The 12422-nt window shown below is 47.2% G+C and overlaps 1 pseudogene; it reads right to left on the reverse strand.

Moving 5' to 3' along the window:
• Positions 1-5183: 5183 nt before the first annotated feature.
• On the reverse strand, positions 5184-5298 carry LOC136654963 (5S ribosomal RNA; annotated as a pseudogene).
• Positions 5299-12422: the final 7124 nt, after the last annotated feature.

Consider the following 12422-nt stretch of genomic DNA (forward strand, 5'->3'; position numbering starts at 1 on the left):
CATCTAAGAAGTAAGCCCCATTGAGTTCAGTGGGGCTTACTTCCAGGAAAGCAAGTACAGGTTGACTCTTTCTCAGCGGATTCAGTACCTGCAGATCTCAAAAGTTGACCTGAGGGTGTTCTGGGGGGCGGAGAGGTAGTGTGTGGCCTTCACAACCCTCAGAGTGCCTTCTATAGGCATTTAGCACAACTTCCAGCTTCCATGAGGTAATCAGAAGTGATGTTTTTATGCCCTTTTAAGCCATTCTGACAGCCGGGGAAGCCTGGGTGGTTTCCTTAAGCTTCATAATGCCTTATAAAGGCATTAAAACATCACTTCCAGTTTCCTCCAAGCACAGCTGTGCTTGCGTTCAGAGGATTTTCATGGCGTAATTCGGGGATTTGATTGTCCACAGATTTCAGGATCCATTATTCAGGAACCCCGGGAACACGGATAACAAGGGCCCACTGTATAGGATTGCAGCCTTGATGGCATTTAATGTCAATGCAAGACACTCTTTGTTTCACACCTATAAAGTAGCCTTACAAGGAGACTAATCAGAGGTGGAGGATGAAGTGGAACATCTTTGAAAAGTAAACAGCCGTTGGGAGTACGGAAATAGATGCGAGGGGCGTTAACAACTAGGCTGCATCCATGTCACTCAGTTGGGTAACTTGGCCTTAGAAATATTAAAAATGGTGGAAGCTGCACAGAAAGTCGGAGATGTTGAAAGCATCCCAAAGGCAGGCCACACTTAGTCTGGCTTTGGTGCCCCAGAGCATGTTTATCTGTGGGCTGATCGTTCCTTGGGGTGCAGTCTCCAAACATGGGAGAGGAAAGGAGACTTATGCTGTAATCGTATAACAACTTCCTGAGGAGAGTTAAGCTGAATGGGGCTTAGCCCTGAGTAGACACACATAGGGTTGTATTGTTTTATCTCATGAAATATTAAAAGGGAAAAAAAATCTTTGACCTAATGAATGCAAAAGAATGAACTACATTCACATCACTACAGTGTTTGTGGGAACACCTTATTCCATATAATCCAACCCATCCACTGAGAGCTCTTTTTAGCTCTTTAGCATTTATGAAGGTGAAGTGGATGGTGGTGAGGAATGGGGTCTTCTTGATGGTGGCACCTCAAAAATAGAATTCCCTCCTCCTTGGAAATGACAACTGCTCTCTCTTTGGAGCTCTTCTGTTGAGGCCTAAAGAAGTTTTTTAGAATGGCTTTTGACTGTGGATGCTGACTGTGACTGGACTCCCAGATATGATTTGACTGGTAATCCAACTCGTGCTGGTGATTAAATGGATTGATTGATGTTTTGTTGTTTAATGACTGTAAACCACCTTGGGGGGACTGAGAAAGCCATGAGAAAGCCAATATACTTGAAGTTCATCACATGAATAATAAGTAAATAATCAGAGGGAGATACAACAGTGAAACAGTCTCTTTGGATGGAAATACTCACTGACAGTACGGCAACAGATGTGAGGAAATATGAAGACATTTTTTTAGAATAGCTTTTGAATGTGGATGCTGACTGTGACTGGACTCCCAGCTATGATTTGACTGGTAATCCAACTGGTGCTGGTGATTCGATGTTTTGATTGATTGCTTGATTGTTTGATTGACGGCTGTTTTGCTGTTTAATGGCTGTAAATGACCTTGGGGGGGGGGACTGTTACCATGGGAAAGGCAATATAGAAGTCCATCACATGAATAATAAATAAATAATCAGAGGGAGATGCAGAAGCGAAATGTCTTTGGAACAGAAACACTCACTGGCTGTATGGCAATAGTTGTTAGGAAACATGAACCAGACTGCATCCATAACAGTAAGCTGGCATGCTCTGCTGTTACTTTCAGAGGAAATTGTGGGGAAGTCTCATGAGGAGTCCAGTTCTTAGGGGAGTGGACTGTGTTAGTTCTGCAGCACGCAGCCGAGGACATCACTAGCCTGGCTACTGAAACCACAAACCACCGCCTTTGGCACTCATGTCTTATTTCCCTTGCAGTATGTGGTGTTTTGTGGTGTTTTTTCCTCTGGACCGCTGCTGCCCCCAAGTGTGAAGAAAGGGAAGGAGGGAGTTCTCAGGCCAGCTTTTGTGAAAAGGGAAGGAGCCAAGCATGCAGTCCGTGTTTGCATGTTTAGCTCCATTTCCATCTTCTAAATATATCAATTCTCCCTCTCCAAATAGATTTCCATGGTATAATTTTATGGTACGGTACAAAGCAAGATCCACTGAGCCAATGGCTAGAGGTGATCTGAACCCAGTGGATCACACGCTGGCTAGCTCAGTTATGAAATGTGAGAATGGAAATGCATCTTACACAGTTCTTTTTGCCATTTCATATAACACACTTGCTGAAGAATCTGAATGTCTGATTTACGGTCCCATTCAAGATGTTTCGGAAAATCCATATACATGAAGGACTGGACTTGGAAGGGTATCTGTTAGGTTCTTGGTCTCACTTGTCCTAATCTCTGCATTCAGCTGGTCACTTTCCTGCTGAATCAACTTGGAGTGCTGCCAAGAGCAAAGGAGGGTTTTTGTCGGGCTTCAGATTCACTTCCTCTCACTGTGTCTCTTGCACAGTAATACGTGGCCGTGTCTTCGGATTTCAGACTGTTCATTTGCAGATACAGCATATTGGAGGGGTTGTTCCTGGAGATGGTGAAGCGGCCTTTGGCGAAGGCAGCATAGTATTGTGAGCCCCCATCGTAGCTAATACCTGCAACCCATTCCAGTCCCTTCCCAGGAGCCTGTCGCACCCAGTCCATCTCATAGCTGCTGAAGGTGAACCCGGAGGCTTGACAAGAGAGGCGGAGGGACTCCCCAGGTTTTTTTATGTCCCCTCCAGATTCCTCCAGCTGGACTTGCGATTCAGCATATGGACTGGTCTGAAATCCAGTAGCTCTGGTAGACGCTGGTAAAAAATCAGTAAGATCGAAGTCCTGTGATTCAGCATCTAGAAAGAAAGAGATATTAGAAAAAAAACAACACATTGTCCCCTAGAACATGGCTGTCTTCTGCTTGCCTACTATATCTTGGGAAAAACAGTTACCTTTGATGGCTGCTGACAGGAAAACAAATGAGAGCCAAAAGATCATTTTTCTCTCCATTGCTTAGTGGAGGACTGACTGGAGTGTGCCCACAGATATGGGGGTTGTGCCTCTGAACCAAGTTGGGGCAGGACAAGCGTACAAGCTGATTTAAACAGGAAATTGATCCAGCATTTACATATCCCTTGCTATAAAAGAGGAACCATTCAGAGCTTTTGGTGATCTATGTTTTTTACATTAATAGGGGATAGGATTTGGGAAAGGGACCGGAAGAAATGCTCCCCACATCTAAATTCCTACAGAACAGGAATTCTAGATTGAATATTATTTGTGTCTTGTGATTAACTTAAGCATTTCAACACTAATTTAGGAAAACAAAGCCCCAAGGCAGCTGACAATAAAGTGAATTCACCCCAAAAAAGTGAATAATAAAGCAACTGGTGAAAGCAACAGAAAAGGATGAAGTATTGAATGTTTTTCAAAGGCCGTCTGCATTTAATACAATATGATGGTTTAGCCTGGGTATCTCTAGAACATGAATATTTGTGGCTGAAACTGTCTTGGAATGCAGGTTCCAAGTATGTGACAGGAAGGGAGATGGATTTAAAGAAAAAAAGTTTAGAGAAAAATACAGGAGGTAAGCAATGGAAAAGGAACCATTATGGAATCACGTCTCTGGGTTCCAACAGAAGGTGGGATTAAAGTTCACCTGGAATAGTTTAAGTCTAAATATCTTGCTTGGGAGAAGAATACTGGATGAAGCTTTAATGTTACTGCTCTACTTTTCTTTCTTGTTCCTGTCCTTCTCAGGATAGAGAGAAGATCCTCTCCTGTAATGTGTCAAGCAGAAAGTTTCGTTATGGGAGCCAGGGATGTGATTTCTCCAAGTTGAACCAGAAGGCTACAGCGTTTGGGGTTTTTCAGTCTAGAAAAGAGGTGCCTGAGGGGGGACATGATTGAGACATACAAAATTATGCAGGAAGCGGACAGAGTGGATAGAGGGATGCTCTTTTCCCTCTCACATAACACCAGAACCAGGGGACATCCATGAAAGCTGAGTTTTGGGAGAGTTAGAACATACAAAAGAAAATATTTCTTTACCTAGTGTGTCATTAGTGTGTGGAACTCTTTGCCACAGGAAGTAGTGATGGCATCTTACCTGGATGCCTTTAAGAGGGGATTGGACAAATTTCTGGAGGAAACGTTCATCATGGGTTACACGTCTTAGTAGGTAAGCGCAAACTCTTGGTTTTAGAGGCAGGCTGCCTCTGATTGCCAGATGCAGGGGAGGGCACAGATTGCGTCTGTTTTCTTGGGTGCTCCGTGGGGCATTTGGTGGGCCACTGTGAGATACAGGAAGCTGGACTAGATGGGCCTCTGTCCTGATCCAGCGGGACTCTTCTTATGTTTTTTATATAAGGAAGTTCTTGTATTCAGGTCCACATAGATGTCTCCAGTGATGGAACCAGGAGACTGCTATGGGGTGCTTGTTCACATGTGGGCATGGAGACCCTGCCTTTACATAAAAAGCAAACAACGCACGCCTCAACACATTCATGGCTTGCACATTCATGGCTGATTGTTCCATTGTGGTGTTTCTAGGCTGCACTTTGGAGACATAAGCTTCCAGGTGCCTTGCGATTTTTTTTGCTAGTTACAGCAGAAAAGGGACAGTGGAGAGAAACACAACCTTCAAGAATTGCAAGGAAAGCAACACAGACCAGATCAGTAGTAAAAAATCACATGCAAACCAGCAGCTGTAAAGGAGTGGCTGAACTTACAGGACAAACAGCTGGGGACATAGGGACAGGGCAGACATTTCCTGGTGTATAAAATAACTCATTAACTTGTGAGTTTCATGCATGGAAGACTCAGAAAAACACTCCACTCAGGGGCCCTCTGACTCGGCACTCATCCCCACATGTGCGGACTGGAGTCTGCCTGTGTCTGGGTGTGCTTGCTCACTGTTTTCACAGTGTGGAAAGCCTCATAGGGCCAGCATTCCAACTGGAGGAGTAGCAGGGGAGTTCCAGCGAGGAGGCAGGGAAGGGTTAATGTTTCCTTTGGCAGCCAAGTGGGAGGGGAGAGGCACCACTGAATGGTTGGCAACCTTCAGTCTTGAAAGACTATGGTATAAGCCTACAGCACCCGGTATTCCCAGGCGGTCTCCCATCCAAGTACTAACCAGGCCTGACCCTGCTTAGCTTCCGAGATCAGATGAGATCAGGCATGTGCAGGGCCGGCTTTTTACCCATCTCTGTTAGACTCGACTCAAGTCAAGCTGCCCTGGACCTTTCCATCCCTGGAAGCTCCAGCCTGCTTCCAAATTCTCAAGCGAACAGGGTCCTTTGAAGGAGCACTTGAGAGGGGCACGTGTGGGGAGATGCTTTGGGGGCTCTGATCTGTACTATAATAACTTAAAAAGGAATATCCTGATACAACACAAACACCAGGATAGAACAGAACAAAGAAAGACAGTGCTGGCCATTTACATTCAATGCCTAACTTCTTGAGGTTTGTGGCACTTGAGCTCCCCCTGCGCCAATTTCTCTCCAGCGCTCACTGTAAGCAGTCAGAGGGGTTTTTGACTGAGCTCTAGCAAGATCCCTCTCACTGTGTCTCCCGCACAGTAATACATGGCTGTGTCTTCTGCATTCAGGCTGTTCATCTGCAGGTAGAAGTTGGAGCTGTCCTTGGAGGCTGTGAACCGTCCACGAATTGCAGGGGAATAATAATTGTTACTAGAGCTATAGTAGTGAACAAGCCATTCCAAGCCTTTGCCGGGCTTCTGCCGGACCCAATCCATCCAGTAGCTGTTAACATTGAAGCCAGTGATGGCACAAGTCAGTTTGTGGGCTTCTCCAGGTTTTTTCAGCACTGATTCCGATTGGGTCAGAACCACCTGCTGTGAAAGGACACCTGGTGGGGAAGGAAACAGAGACATGACTGAGGCAAAAGAAGCAACAGCAACAGTTAGCAAAATGCCCCAAATGACTTTATCCAAACCAGCTTACATGAGGAGGAGGCAGCCAGAGCAATGAGTAATGGCAATAAGGAGGGCATAGTGGAAGGATGGGCTGGATCTCACTCTGAGCTGTGCTGGGAAATGTGTGTGTGGTGAGAAGGTGGGAGGGTTTAAGTAGCAAGCCCAAATCTGCATGGCTTTGCATAAGTGGGTCAGCGTAAGACAGGGCAGGATTGATATAGGAGGAAGACAGACCCTCGGAAAGTTACTAATTCCCTCTTACATTTGACTTGTCTCACTGGCTGGAGGCATCTGGAGGCATGTGTGATACCTGTGGGGACCTGTTCCTTCCCATTTCCTGTGGGTAGCCCTGGCACAACCATGAATTGATCACTTCATCCAGCAGATTGGAGCTGGGGTGCCCATCTCTGTCCATATTGGCGACTGGCAGGAGCAGAGGCAGGCAGGTCATGGGGTGGGGGGCCCCATTTGACAGGCTGGCTCAGCCATCAGGGGGTCTTGGACTGACTGATCTGATCTGGGGATGTGTACGGAGGTCAGTCTGTGTGCCTTTTCCCCACACCACAACAACATAGGATAAGAGAAGCTGCTCCTGAGAAACCCCTGCCTGCTTCCAAACTCTGAAGAGAACAGGGTCCTCTTGAAGGAGCACTAGAGAGGGGCTTGTGGCCCACAACAGAGAGGGGCAGGGGGGGATGCCAGGGGGGCTCTGATCCAGCTGATAGTTCTTTGGAAGATCCTGCCACAACACACCACAGGCTGCTGCCAATCAAAGAATGACAGTGCTGGTCCTTTGCGCTCAGTGCCTCTTTTCTTGTGGTTTGTGGCACTTGAGCTCCCCCTGTGCTGGTTTCTCTCTTTGGCTTCTGCAGGCAGAGGGGTTTTTGACTGAGTTGTAGTGAGATCCCTCCCACTGTGTCTCTCGCACAGTAATACATGGCTGTGTCTTCTGCTTTCAGGCTGTTCATCTGCAGGTAGAAGTTGGAGCTGTCCTTGGAGGCTGTGAATCTCCCTTGGATTGCAGGGGAATAGTTGTTGCTACTAGAAGTATGGTAGCGAACCAGCCATTCCAAGCCTTTGCCAGGCTTCTGCCGGACCCAGCTCATGTAGTAGCTGTTAACATCGAAGCCAGTGACGGCACAGGCCAGTTTATGGGCTTCTCCAGGTTTCTTCAGCACTGACTCGGATTGGGTCAGAACCACCTGCTGTGAGAGGGCGCCTGGTAGGGAAGAAATTTGAGACACAGTTGAGACAGAAGAAGCAACAGCCCACCCTTAGCAGAATGAACGAAATGAAAATTTCAAACCCTGCGTACATGAGAAGGAGGAGACCAGAGCAATGAGAAGTGGGAATAGGGAGGCCATAGGGGAAGGATGACTGGATCTCAGCAGGACAGGGTGAACCGTGCTAGGAACTGTGTGTGGGGTGAGAAGGTGGGAGGGTTTAAGTAGCAAGCCCAAATCTGCATCGCTTTGCATAAGGCAGTCAGCATAAGACTGGGAAGTATTTATATAGGAGAAAAGAAGAGGACAGACCCTCAGAGAGCCATGTTTCCAGAAAGGGGAGGGGTTAAAATTTCCCTGTTCCACCTGGCTTGACTCACTGGCTTGAGTCGCCTGGAGGCATGCGCTCTGCTGGGTTATTTCTGTGGGGACTTGTTCCTTCCCATGGTCTGTGGGTAGTGCTGGCCCATCTGTACGGCTGACCAAAGTGGTGACTTCAAAGGTGGGAAAGCCACTTTCGGCACAGTTCTGGATTATTCCAGAACTCCGGTGGTGGGAAGGGGCGGGTTGTGGCCCTGCTCCCCCAAGCCTGGAACCTGGAGCATTTGCCTTTAATTCCCACCACCCCGCCAGGTACACCACTGGATTCTGGATGTGTTTCAAAGGCTGTCAACGTTTAATGCATTATGATAGTCTAGCCTGTATGTCCCTTGAATATGAATATCTGTGTGCTGAAACTGTCTTGGGATGCAGTTTCCAAGATGTGACAAGAAGAAAAACATGAAAGCAAAGCAATAGAGAGAAGGCTCCACATGGAATCACATCCCTGGGTTTCTGGACAATGCAATCCTATACACATCTAAGAAGTAAACCCCATTGAGGTCAGTGGGGCTTACTTCCAGGAAAGCAAGTACAGGTGGACTCTTTCTCAGCGGATTCAGTACCTGCAGATCTCAAAAGTTGACCTGAGGGTGTTCTGGGGGGCGGAGAGGTGGGGTGTGGCCTCCACAACCCTCAGAGTGCCTTCTGTAGGCATTTAGCACAACTTCTAGCTTCTGTGAGGTAAACAGAAGTGATGTTTTTATGCCCTTTTAAGCCATTCTGATGGTCGGGGAAGCCTGGGTGGTTTCCTTAAGCCTCAGAATGCCTTATAAGGGCATTAAAACTTCACTTCCAGTTTACTCCAAGCAGAGCTCTGCTTGCGTTCAGAGGGTTTTCGTCGTGTAATTCGGGGATTTGATTGTCCACGGATTTCAGGATCCATTATTCAGGAATCCCGGGAACACGGATAACAAGGGCCCACTGTATAGGATTGCAGCCTTGATGGCATTTAATGTCAATGCAAGACACTCTTTGTTTCCCACCTATGAAGTAGCCTTACAAGGAGACTAATCAGAGGTGGAGGATGAAGTGGAACATCTTTGAAAAGTAAACAGCCGTTGGGAGTACGGAAATAGATGCGAGGGGCGTTAACAACTAGGCTGCATCCGTGTCACTCAGTTGGGTAACTTGGCCTTGGCTTCCAGAGGAAATGGTGGCGAAGCCTCCGGAGAAGCCCAACTCTCGAGGGAGCAGACAGTGTTAGTTCTGCAGCGCACAGCTGAGGATATCTCCAGGCTCAACCCTGAAACCACAGACCACAGATCTCTGCCAGCATCATGCCATTTTCCTCATGGTCTTTGGCATTTGGTACTTTTTTTTCCCCTGTGCATCACTGCTGCCCTCATGTGAGAGTAAAGGGAAGAAACAAATTGTCAGATCTGGATCTCCAAAGAAATGCTCTTCTCATACAAAGGCAGGGTGCAAGGGATGTGCTCCAGTCACTGAGCCTGGGTAGAGACCTGACTCAGCGACCTGTGACTAAACTTCTGAGTCACAACATGCAGCCATTCCGACTCGACCCACAAGAAATTTAGGGCGCAATCTTAACCCCTTATGTCAGTGTTTTCCAGCACTGACATAAGGGCAGTGCAGCTCTGAGGTAAGGGAACAAACATTCCCTTACTTTGAGGAGGCCTCCGTGAGTGACACAACTGCAGGGTGCAGCACATGCCCCATTGGCAAAGCTATGCCAGTGCTGAAAAGCACTGCCATAAGGGGTTAGGATTGTGCCCTTAGTCTTTCAAGCCAAGTCATGGGTCATTTTGAGAAAGAACTCTTGTGCAGTTGAAAAAATAAATAAAAAAAAATAAACTTAAGTGACGTCAGTGACATCCAAGACTCGAGTTGACATGAATCATCCACAAACACATTTTGGGGCAACCTGAGTTGAGTCTCCACCAGTGCCCATTTGTGCAAGTTTCTAAACATGAAATCCCTGTTTGCATGTTTAGCTCCCTTTCCGGCTTTCCGAAGCTTCCCACACACAATTTCAGGCTCTCTTTGCATACTTAAAGACCAGAAGCTTAGTTTGAGAAAAAGAAGAATCCTACAATTCTGATAAACAGCCATTGTAGTGTTACCCAAAGCTGATGGGACAAAGAGCTTTTGGGAAAGGCCCCCTTTTATCTTGGAGATGTGGCGAAAGTAGGAGAATGATGAAAACATGATGTATAGATCCAGTTCCCACTGGTGATCTGAGAAGTGCTGATCACAAGTATGGTATCTACAAAGGAAGTATAATTTCTAAATTTCATTCTGCCCATGACTTGAATGATTTGAACTTAACTGTATGGTCCCATTTACGATGATTATGTCAATCTGTATCAGTTAAAGACTAGTTCTCCGAAGGTTATCTGTTAGGGTCTTGGTCTCACTTGGCCTCATTTTTTCATTCAGCCTGTGGCTGTCAAGCTGAGTCATCTTGGAGAGTTGCTAGGAGTAGGTAGGAGGTTTTTGCCAGGCTTCAGATTCAGTTCCTTTCACTGTGCCTCTCGCACAATAATATATGGCCGTGTCCTCAGGTTTCAGACTGTTCATTTGCAGATGGACCATATTTGAGGGGTTGTTCCTGGAGATGGTGAAGCGACCTTTGGCAAAGTCGGCATAGTACTGAGTGCTCCCACTGCTGCTAATTTCTGCAATCCATTCCAGCCCCTTCCCAGGAGCCTGTTGCACCCACTCCATGTTGTAGCTGCTGAAGGTGAACCCGGAGGCCTGACAGGAGAGACGGAGGGACTCTCCAGGACTCTTGACATCTCCTCCAGACTCCTCCAGCCGCACCTGTGATTGGACCCCTGGAAAGAAAAGAGAGTATTACTCCCCCTTCATGTGATCCCCTGGAATGTCTCTTCCTTCCTCTGTCCAATTACATATTGAAAAATGAAATTTACCTCGGATGGCTGCTGAAAAGAAAAGGAAATGAATCCAAAACATCATTGTTAGCCCTGTTGATCGGAACTGGATAGATTCTGGATAGATTGTGGTTTGAGGCACATGGGGGCTTTGGCTGTGGGTATAGCTGGGGAAAGGTGGATGCACATTTAAAGTGAAAGCTGCCCTTGCATTTGCATACAGCTCAAGATAAAAGAGAAGCACAGCCCTTTGGTTAACAGGGTCTTTGGAAGACGCTTGAAAGCATTGGAGAGACAACTGCAGCTCGAGTTGCATAAAGTCCAACTGATTTTGTCTCCCAGAAACAGGCTTGCCAGGCTGCTGTGTAGGCTGCAAGTGATCAAAAGTGACACAGAGACCAGATGAATGTGTGTGCACACCAAGGAAAGGGTCACTTCTCCAGTTACTTTCAATTCCCTGAAAGAAAGAAAAAAATTGTCTACAGCTCCAACTCCTCTCTGGCCATGCAAGCCCAGTGGATAAGAACATAAGAACAGCCCCACTGGATCAGCCCAAAGGCCCATCTAGTCCAGCTTCCTGTATCTGACAGTGGCCCACCAACTTCCCCAGGGTTCACACAAGGCAACAAGAGACCTGCATCCTGTTGCCATCCCTTGTATACGGCATTCCGGGGTGTTGATTGAGATGTGCCAACCCATTTTATGCTAATAGAGAAACAGGGCAGAAATTAGAATTCTGAAGTGGCAAGAAGGCACATTTAGGTCAAGGATGAAGTAAGAAGACCATCCTTTTCAAAGGAGAATATTGGAGGGGGCTTTTAGGGGGATCAGACTGGGCTGTAAATTGGGTAACTCTGCTATGACTTTCAGAGGAACTTGAGGGGAAGTCTCCTGAGGAGGGAACCTCTCAAAGGAGTGGATAGTCTTCTGAAGCATATGGATGAAGAAATCTTTAGCCTTGCCATTGAAACCATAAACCACACCGTTGACAGTCTGACCTTATTTCCTTCATGGCTGTTGGTCGTTTGCATTTTCCCCCCCTGTGCATCACTGCTGCCCACAATTGTGAAGGAAAGAGAAGGTGTTCCTGGACGGGAAGAGGGCTGGTGGTGGGAATCCCTGGGGTGGGCGGGCAGGGAGTGGGAGATGGGGCTGGTATCCAGCACATGTGCTGGATCCCAACCCTCATCCCTGGGGAGTTTGGAGCGACTTGAAGCCGCACTGCTCTCCTCAGATTTGTGCCGCCTCAGGAAGTAGCGTGGGTCCAAGGAGACCCTTAGGGAAAAGGGCGCCTTACCCAGAGATAAGGAAAAAGTTTCCCCTTGCCTCTGGCTGAGCCGCCTTGGCCCCTATCCTGTACTGGATACAGCGCAAGCCTCTTGGCTTGCCTGTTTCAGTGCAGGGTAGAATTGTGCCCTGAGAGAGCTGCCAGGAGTAAAAGGGGAAGTTTTTGCCAGGCTTCAGATTCACTTTCCCTCACTGTGTCCCTCGCACAGTAATACTTGGCCGTGTCCTCGGGTTTCAGGCTGTTCATTTGCAGATAGAGCATGTTGGAGGGGTTGTCCCTGGAGATGGTGAAGCGGCCCTTTGCAAAGTCAGGATACCATTGTGAGCTCCCAGTGTTGCTAATTCGTGCAACCCATTCCAGTCCCTTCCCGGGAGCCTGTCGCACCCAGTTCATGTAATAGCTGCTGAAGGTGAACCCAGAGGCTCGGCAGGAGAGGCGGAGGGACTCCCCAGGTTTTTTGATGTCCCCTCCAGACTCCACCAATTGGATTTGGGATTCAATATCTAGAAAAACGAGATATTATTTAAAATTAGCCTTCATGTTATCCCCTAGAATATACTTTTTTATGACAATTATATCTTGGGAAGAAAAAGTACCTCTGATGGCTGCCGAAAAGGCAAGAAATGAGAGCCAAAAGATCATTTT

Source organism: Tiliqua scincoides, chromosome 5 (genome assembly GCF_035046505.1).
Source record: "Tiliqua scincoides isolate rTilSci1 chromosome 5, rTilSci1.hap2, whole genome shotgun sequence".
In the NCBI taxonomy this organism is placed as follows: Eukaryota; Metazoa; Chordata; class Lepidosauria; order Squamata; family Scincidae; genus Tiliqua; species Tiliqua scincoides.